Below are 7,690 nucleotides of genomic sequence, written 5' to 3'. Positions count from 1 at the left end.
TTCAATGCGTTTTTTCTTCTTCTTTATTGGCGTAGACGCCGCTTATGCGCTTATAGCCGAGTTTACAACAGCACGACAGTGGTTTTTCCTTTTCGCTGTTTGGCGCCAATTGGCTATTCCAAGTGTAGTCAGGTCCTTTTCCACCATACCTCTGCACCATACAGCAGGACGGAGATGATGACTCACTTGTAGAGTTTGGCCTTGATTGATCGAGAGAGGACTTCACTTCTCAATTCTTGGTAAGAGTTATTCTGCGTTGGATTTTGAGGCTGACGTTGTTGTAGGTGTTAATGCTGGTGACTGTCAACAATGATATCACCAGCAGCTGGACACTATTATAGAAGATTTTACCGTCTCTATTAAGCTATGCAGCTTGTATTATTTTCTCCATGAGCAGAAGAAGTCGCATGACAGTTAGTCACCTTGTATGTAACTTCGTTTGGTACCGAACGGTTCGGAGAGGAGAGCGCGTGGCCTTCACATCTGAATTTTAAAACGTATTTTTATCGAAACTCAATTTTTTAAGCTGGCTTCCACGATGTCACAAAAACAATTCCATCGAGCGTTTGTATTGCGAAAAAAGCGCTAACATTCAAAGGTGTCGGCAATTCTTTACTCCTTGACGTCACTCCAAGCATAGAGAACAATGTAGTATTGCTGGAAGAAGAATTCCGGAAATAAATATCTATAACGATCGCATAACACTCAAATAGTATTCCTTGTTGACAGTTTGGCCGGTCGGATGGAATTTGGTGTGCACCACATCTCGATAATCGAAGAAAACTGCCAACAAAACCTTGATTTTTGACCTGCTTTGATGTGGTTTTTTCGGCTTTGGCTCACCTTTGTCACGATATTCGAGCGATTGATCGTCTGTTTCCAGGTTGTAAGACCCAAGACTCATCTCCCGTAATAATAGTTTTCATGACATCGTGGTAGTCGAAAAGCACTGTTTCACAAACGTTAACGTGCTTTCACTTTAATTAGGCCCAATAAACTTTGAAAATGGATTTCATCGATCCGTACGACATTCCAACGATGCCAGTAAGATCTCTGACTGTTAATTGACGATTATCCAGCACCAATTCCTTTATTTTATTGAGGTGTTGATGATCAGTTGATGTTGACGGGTGTCCTAGACGTGGTTTGCCGTCAACGCGTTCTCGACCCTCTTTGAATAATTTGTACCAATCAACACGCTTTTTCGCGACAAACAATTATCACCGAAGGCCCTTTCCAGCATTCTCGGCAAAAGCTGGGAGAGCTTGGCTGGGAAGTTTTGATGCCCTGACCTTGGACAATCGGACTACCATTTATTTCGGTGAATGGAGAACTCCCTTAATGGAGTAAAGTTGGCTTCAAGAGAAACCTGTGAAAATTACTTGAAAAGTTTAAGTGGAATAACGTCTCTAGCGGAAATATGGCAAAAAGTGGTCGACTTAAATGGTTTGGTTCATTAAAGTTCATTATAAATATAAAAAAAATAAGTTGAAGTTTAATTAGAAATACGAAAAAACTTTTTCGACTACCCAATATTTAATTATTCATCAATAATTATTTTGTCGCCTTCAATAAAATCCCCTCTAGATATAATACACTTATGCCAACATTTTTTCCAGTCCTCGAAACACTTTTCGTAAGCACTTTTAGGGATGGTCTTCAGCTCCTTCAGCAAATTTCGTATTATCTCTTCGACCGACTGAAAACGGGTTCCACGGAGCGGCAATTTTAGTTTGTGAAATAAGAAAACAACAAGACTTTTGGTGGTTGATCGATGGTATTCTTTCATTCATTGCGTTTATGGCTTTAAATTCAGTCACAATCATCGTGTAAAATCCATGAATTTCACAATTCCGGCCTTTTTCGACAGATGTTCTCACACCAACACCTCAATACGGTCAAATAGAACTCTTTATTGACCGTCTGTCCCTTCGGAACAAATTCATGCACCAAACCACGAATATCGAAAAAAACAATGAGCATCACCTTGATTTTTAAAATGCTTTGGCGTTGTTTTTTTTGGTTTCGGCTCGTTTTTTCCCTTCATTCCGATGATGGTTGATTTGTTAAGTAAGGAGAAGGTCCCACCAACTTGGCAAAATATATTTTTTTGAAATATCATTTACCCGGGGAATTTGCTTACAATTTCCGGGCGCTTTTTTGTTACAATGTATACCTATTGCATGAATATGTATGTATACTTACTTTTGTCTGCCAAAACGTTTCAAAAACTGTTAAGACAATTTTAGTTTTAAATTTGTAATTATTTATTAGTTTTTCTTTGTATTTGTTGCTCTGAGACTATAGTACATGGTACATAGTTCTTGAATTTGGGGAAAATTTAGTTTTTATTACCTATGCGGTTAAGAAACATACATATTGCTATGTACAAATGTACAAGTATATATATTTCCTGTACTAAGTGTATTGTAATAAATGTAAGTGTGTGTTTAGGTGTCCATTATAATTATATAACAAGCTTAATAGAAATTTAGCTTACATAATATTAACATGATTATTATTTTTTTGTTAACAAACTCGCTTCATCTGTGGCATTTAAGTTTACAACAAAAACAAAAGAGGAATAGTGTGTATTTTTGCCTTGGAAAATACAGTTAAGTGTTATTATAAAAAAAATGTTGCTTTGTTGCTGTTATTATTGTAAGTTTTTAAATTTCTTAAAGTTGTTTTATAGTTTTTTGCAGAAAATGAAAGTGTTTAATATAATTATTATTTTTTCTTAAAATTTTTTTATTGAAATTGATTTTTTAATTGAAATTTTTATTTAATTTTTTTTCCTCAACATTTTAATTAGTTTTTGTTATTATTACTTAATTTATAAATGAATGGACATATGTACTTTGTATTTTGAGTATTAAGAATTTGCTCAAGAACTATAGTATTTTGATTTCTTTCGCTTCTTTAAGTTTTCTTTCAATCACTTTTTAATTGTATTCTGTATTAAAAAGATTTGTCTATTTTCTATATTTACTTGAAAATGTATTTTTTATTTTGTAATTTAAATTCAAATTGACAAAATGTTATTAATTTATTTTATTCACAATATTCGTTTTATGCAGTTAAATCTTGCATTTTGGAGTTATGACGTTTATGGTTTAAACATTTTATTCATTTTTATATTTAAAATTTTTTGTTTTTTTTATTCATTTTTATTTTTAAATATTTTTTAAAAGCGATTTTTCAAGAATTTTAATTTATTAATTGTTTATTTTTATTTTTAAATTAATATTAGAGGAAGTGTTAAGTAAAGCTGGTAATAAGATCTGAAAATCAGGGCGCAAGGGAGACAAATGCGCTTCCCTTGTTATCGTCTGTTTAAATTTTCACATGTTTTAAGGTTATGATTATAACGAGGGATCCAAGTAGAGGTACTTTTTTCAATAGCCTTTTTTTGACAAATCACGCGTGAGTCGTGTCAAGCTTTCAGCTTATTTTTGTTTGGCGTTTCGTCATGGAAAGACCTACGCCGGAACAAATCGAACATTTTCGTCCTTTAAAGAATGTGTTTCGCGCACCTCGCCCAACTTATGGCGAACATAATCGGTCTGCTGAGCATACTATTCGCAACACTATCATCCATCTTGACACCCAGCGTTCATTATTGGATAATATTCGAGCGAATAGATCACGTCCAACACGCACGGAATAAAATATAGTAGCCGTAGCTGAGAGTGTTTACGAAGACCGTGAAGAGTTCGGCGCAGTTCAGACTGACGCTTGGAATGACTTGGCGCATATAACGTCGAGATCCTAAATTGAAAGCATAGAAAATACAGCTCGTACAAGAACTAAAGCCGCTCGACCTTACCAAGCGACACCACTTCGCTCCATGGGCTCTTAAAAAGTTCCAGGAATATCCGACGGTTTCGAAACAAATTTTGTTCGACGATGAGGCCCATTTCTGGCTCAATGGGTATGTAAACAAGCAAAATTGATGCATTTGGGGCGAAGAGTAACCTGAAGAGTTTCAAGAGCTGCCATTTCATTCAGAAAAAAACGGTTTGGTGTTATTTGTTGGCCGGTGGAATCATCGGGTTTCAAAAAAGATGTCGGTGTGAACGTAACCGTCAATGGCGACCGTTAGCGCGCCATGATAACCGACTGTTCGATGCCTGAAATTGAAGCTCGTGATCTCGGCGACATTTGGTTTCAACAAGACGGCACCACTTACCACACATCGCATAAATGAATGGATTTATTGAGAGAACTTATCGGTGAGCAGATAATTTCATGTTTTGGGCCACCAAGATCGAGTGATATCACACCATTAAACTTTTTTCTGTGGGGATATGTAAAGTCTAAAGTCTATGCGAACAATACCGCATCGAATCAGGCCTTGGAGCAAAGCATCACGCGTGTCATTCGCCAGTTACCAGTTGAAATGCTTGCCCAAGTCATCGTAAATTGAACTCAACGGATGGACCATCTGTGACTTAGCTGGTACCAAGATTTGAAAGAGATAATCTTCAAAAAATATATGCCAAAGAATGTACTTTCGAATGATAATAAAAATTCCTCTTTAAAATTGAAGTTTCTGTGTTTTTTCTTTAAAAAAGTAGGGAACCTCGAAATAGATCACCCTTTAGAAGTTCAAAATCAACATTTTAAAACTGAATTAAATTTTGGATTTGTTTAGTTACAGTTGCAAAGCTGTTCTCTTCCTCTTCAATATTATAAATAAAGTATTTCTTTTTTAAGGTAAAAATTTATCGTTTACCTCGGCTCAACTGTTTAACTATCTAAGCGCTAAATACTAATCTAAACCCGGTTTACTAGGTAAGCAAGTGGAAAAAGAGTGCTTAAGTCAAATCTATTTTTTGGAGGTTTCAAGTTTGTTCGAAGGGAGTGCCACGTTTAGAAATCGTTTATATTTCAAACCAATCCGTAGAAATAAAAAGTTCTTTCTTTGCGTTTTTTTTGAGAGTTTTTTTTGCCACTCGCTTACAACAGAACTAGCTATCATAATGTGTAATTTTCCATTTCTGCACCCCTGACATACTTGTTACATTAGTATATATGTACTTATATATAATTTACTTTAAATATATTTAGTTATTAAGTACATTTTTATTATTGATTTTTTATTGTTTCGTTTATTTTTTTCTGTTTCTATAATTTTAAGATTTGTAATTGTGTAATTTTAAAGCAAATATTTCTCACAGCCTTCTCTTGATATTCTTTCGAAAAGAATCTGACTCAAACACAATCGGCGCAACCAACAAACTGGACCCAAACAATCACTTTTGCGTTTTTCAACGCACTTTTCACGAACCTAAATTGCAATAATAAAAATATATAGCAATATAAGTGTGTAAATATATATGTGCAGCTGCTAATTTTGCATAATTGACGCAACAAAAATACACTTAGGACTAAAGCTTAACCGTTATTATTTTGCTCTATGTAAATTTGCATTATTTGTATATATAAAAATATTTAAAGCTTTGCTATTATGTACATATGTATGTGTATATCTTAGTATGTTTAATCTAATAAATATTTTAATGCGACTAAGTTTTATGCTGAGCTTATTAATTCTAATAAATTAATTTTATCTCTTGGCGAAGGCGATAATTGTGAATTTAAAATTTTGCTATGAGTTTATCCTACTATTCGAAACAATAAGCATTTCAAAAGAAAAATTCGAAATCGTTCGATATGGCTGATCACTCATATCTCTATAATGTGAGCTTTGCTATTTCAAGCATGAAACATAAACTTTCTAAAAGCTTAACGTAATTGTAAAGCATTTATCAAAAAAGTGAAAACTTTAAGGAAAAGCTTGTAAATTAATTAAATGAAAAAAAAAAACTTTTTTCCAGCTCAAAAAGCTTTTTTTCAGTTCAAAAAGTTTTTTTTCAGTTCAAAGCGCTTCTTTTAGTGTCACATTAACCAAGCTTTTGGACTTTATCAAAAAAATGAAAACTTTAGATAAAAGCTTTATCGAAAAATTGAAAGCTTGAAGTGAAAGCTTTTTCAATAAACTAATGTAATATCGATAAATATTTTTCATGTTTTCAAATCTTTCCATGCCAACAACAGTTATGATTTACATAAAGCGGCTGAAATTAGCTTTTTTAATGTTTTAAAACATGTAATTTAATTCGTTAAAAAAGTTTTTTTCTGTTCAAAAAACCTGTTTTTAGTACCATATTAATCAAGCTTTTAGCTTTTATCAAAAAAATGAAAGCTTTAAGTGAAAATCTTTGCATAAAAGAGTGAAAATTTTATGTGAAAGCTTTGTTTAAAAGAATGAAAGCTTTAAGTGAAAGTGAAGTGCTTTTTCAATAAACTAATCTAATCGATAAATATCTTCAAGCTTTGAAATCTTTCCATTCCAACAACAGTTTTGCTTTTACATAAATCGATTAAAATGAACTTTTTTAATGTTTTAAAGGATGTAAATTATTTAAATGTAAAAAAAAGTTTTTTTTCAGGCTTCTTTTAGTACCACATTAATCAAGCTTTTAGACAAAAGTTTTTACTTATCGCATTGCCAAGTGAATACTTTAGACTATATTATTTGGCTTTTGAAATTATTATTATATATTTTCTAAATATTTTGAAATATTGTATGTGGTTGAAATTTTTGCTATAATTTCAAAAACATGTTTTTAATTTATTAAATTTTTTTTACAATAATTTTTACTTCTTACTTTTTAATCTTCTCCTTCTGCTTCTTCTTCTATTATATGCGTTATAATTTTTTTTAATAATTGTCAATAAATTTCTGCTTAATATTAGAGACCACAGTTATGAGTTTTTCGTCATTTATTTATCTACGCAAAATTTTCTTATATTAATGCTTTTTAACGGTAATTAAAGTTTTTAGTTAAAAAGTGATTTATTAGAGACTTATTTTACTAAAATCTAAAGCTTTTGGACTGTGTTCATAATTCTTTGATATCCTTTTAATGAAGTTTGTTAATTAAGTTCTTCTGACTTTGAAATTGACTTATTTTTTCTACTATTCATTCGTCTTCTTTTATATAAATTTATGTTATTTGAATTATATAATTTAATTTTTAAACAATTTTTTTTTAATAATTTCTTGTTACTTTTACTCTTCTTCATATTTTTATAGTACATTTCTAAGGCAATTTTCGTTTAATTATATAGATTTGTTATCTTTAGTAATTAAAAATTATTATTTTATCAGATGTTCTGAAAATAATTAGGAAAACAACTTTAGAATTTTTACATTTATTCCATGATAAATACCGAAAAATATAAAAATAAAAGTAAATAAATATCAATATAATTGTAGTTCTACCATAATCGTATACGTAGCTGTCAATTTTCGCTCGACGGTATTTACAATTAAAACTTCGTGTTATTTTCTGTTTCCTATCTTGTTGCTTCTACGCTCTCACCTAGCGATGAGGCGATTTAGCCACGTAAGTCTGTCCGTCTATATGGCTGTATACCCGAACTAGTTCCTCAGTTTTAGAAATATTGATCTGGAATTGTCGATACCATCGGACCTTCATATTTACCATGAAAATGTTAATGGGTTCAACTTTCTGTAGTTAGATGTAGAGTACTTTCTTTATAACTGTTTTAAAATCTGACGCAATAATTAAAGAACCTCTACACTAATATTAGTATTAATTTCGAGAGTCTTCTGTCTGGAGTTTCCCATGAAATCTACCGGGAAATCAAGCTACCA

The sequence above is a fragment of the Bactrocera neohumeralis genome, chromosome 5 (assembly GCF_024586455.1).
Source record: "Bactrocera neohumeralis isolate Rockhampton chromosome 5, APGP_CSIRO_Bneo_wtdbg2-racon-allhic-juicebox.fasta_v2, whole genome shotgun sequence".
NCBI lineage: Eukaryota > Metazoa > Arthropoda > Insecta > Diptera > Tephritidae > Bactrocera > Bactrocera neohumeralis.
The sequence above is the reverse complement of the archived record's forward strand: the minus strand, read 5'-3'. Positions refer to the sequence as shown.